The following is a 2,749-nucleotide window of genomic DNA, read 5'->3' on the forward strand; positions in this document are numbered from 1 at the left end:
GAGTACTTAACAAACAACAAAATCCGGATATTTGAGCAGAAGGTACAAATTAATTAACGAAGTCTCGAACAGTAGTGAATTACAACAACAAAAATTATTTAATATTATTTTTATTATTTCGAGTATTATTAAATATCTTTCATCAGTGATGTTGCAAATAATTCTTGTATTTAATTTTTCGTAAATAATTTTTTGAGACTGCAAGTACCAAGAATCGAAGTTTCAAATTTGAAGCTTAGAGTCAGCGTTTATTAGCCAACTGACCCATAGCCTTGACTTGTATATTCACATAATTTTCTGGAATTTTGTTAATTTGTTGAAATGAAAAGTTAATTAATTTATTTTGAATTTAGTTTGTTTTGACAAATTTTATTCATATTTGATTTTTAATAAAATATTTTTCTCAACATTATTTAGCAAAGAATTTATATTTTTTAATAAATTTTTTTATTGCATATTTTAAACATTTTTAATATTTCTGTTATTTTCAATTACTTTTATTTATAGCTAAATAATTTTTATTTTATTTTATTTTTTTTTTATCCCACAAAAATGTCAAAAGCGCGTCGCACAAATTGGATGCTTACAACATTTTCAACCTTGGCAATAATGGCAGCCTCAAGGTGAGCTGGCACCACATAATTCAATAGTTAAGGGGAGAGAGTTGCCGCAAGTAAAAAACAAATCAATTTTTTTACACATTTTTTTACACTTTTATTTATTTATTCCCTTCAAGTGTACATATCGCATAGCAATGTTTGTTTACGCCTACTAAGTTCAGCGCCGCTCATGTGAGAACACTACTAAGCAGGATTAAAAAATAGGTATGAATCGACCTATTTCCACAATGAGAGCTGCTGTGTGCTTAAAATATTTACAACAAAATGTCACAAATAAATCAAAATAGAAAGGAGCAAGAAACAAGAACTAAAAACTGAAAACCAAAAACCAAAAACGGCTCGGTAAGCAAAAATAAAAGTTGCATTCAAGTGCAAAGAGAAGAAAAAGGAAAAAAATTAGTAAAATGAAAAATAAATAAGAATTGAGACGAAAAGTACGAGTATTAGAAAAAAATTGTTCAACCCACTTCGCTGCTTATACTTGCGTTGCTTAGTGGGAATGCAAGTTGCCGTCAAGTTGTGCAAAAACACAAAAAAAAAAAATTAAAGCATAATTCAAGGTTCAATCAAGTCGAAACCTTGCTAAAGCTTGTTCGAAAATAAAATCGGACTAAAAAGCCATAAAATACGCGCTTATACCAGTTTCTTTTTGGTTTTTTGGTTTTTCTTATTCTTGTTCTTTCTTTTTTTTTTTTAGTTGTATGGGAGGTCAAAGTTGTGGGCGTTTATGCTTAGTTGGTGAATTCATGTTGTAAGTATTAAAGGTGCAAATAATAAAATTGTTACCATTAAAGTAATTTTTTTTATGTAAGGCGAATGTCACTATTCCCTTCAGTTCGCACAGCGATCGATCGATAATACTGCTTTTGTGATTATGTGAAAATGTACAAGTAAATCTAACGAATTTATTCAAAAATAATAAAAACTAAATCCGAGTAAAATATAAAATGCCAGCGGAAAGTAATAAAAAAAATTCGCATTTACTATAAAAGCAACAGAATAAAATTAAAATTCAAAAACTTATTAAATCAAAAACTTTACACTTCACAGATATTTTATTTTAATAATAAAATTCAATGAGTTCGACTCTGACCCCTCCATTATTCCTCTCTTCAACCGCGGCTCTCGTGACTCCGGTCACAGAGTCTACCGCTACTATCCTGCTCTTATGCAATAACCCCACCCCCTTTACTAACAACCAATTTCCGTACTTTACACCCATGCTTTGTGGCTTAGATAAATATTGTCCGCTAGGTATAAAGCCTCTTGCTATAATCTCTCTCTTGATTACTGGATTGGGATTGTATCTACTGCAAGTGACTGCAATTTTCCATATTCATTCCTAAGAGGTGGTTTTAGAGGATTCATCTACTGCAAAAAACAAAAAAATAAAATTCAATAAATGTAAATACAATAAATTTTATTTTAATTTATTAATATAATGTAACTTATATTATTTATTTTTATTGGTCAGTTCTTTACATTTACTGGACAGCGGATATATTTCTATAATGCCTGTAATTAGCTTCATATTCAACTTCCTATATTATTCGCCATTATACTATTATTAATAAAAATTAAATTCACTTCATTGAATATTCAATAATTTAGCAGATTTTTTGTCTTTATCTATGAATAATAGTTTGGAAAACTGTCAATTAAGTATTTTGCTCAAAGCCCGAGTTTTCTGAAAACCCAAGCTGGATAGTAGCAGTATCAGCTTTACTCCCCAAAGCTGATTTTAATATAAATAAAAGCCTGTTGTGATACCACAGATAAGCCATTGTCTGAACACTAAACCTAAAGGAAAGCTTAAGCTTACAAGCATTTCCACAATTAGGCCGTGTGCGAGTTCGAGTAAATTGAAATTTCCTAGTGATTTTTTGAACTGCACTTATGTAAATATTTATTTAATTATTTATTGCATTTATTTATTATTTCTGGTTTAAAGTTTTCAAATTTAATTATTTATTTATTGAACATCTTATAAAATTTCCACAATAGTAACACCTAATTTACTTAATTTTTATCTAATTTACCCTACTCGAAATTCTGGTAAATACCAACATTCACTGCCATACCGATATAATTTACTATTTCCCTCAATTTACCATCAATTTACTCGAACT

The sequence above is a fragment of the Teleopsis dalmanni genome, chromosome 1 (genome assembly GCF_002237135.1).
Source record: "Teleopsis dalmanni isolate 2A chromosome 1, ASM223713v2, whole genome shotgun sequence".
Taxonomy (NCBI): domain Eukaryota; kingdom Metazoa; phylum Arthropoda; class Insecta; order Diptera; family Diopsidae; genus Teleopsis; species Teleopsis dalmanni.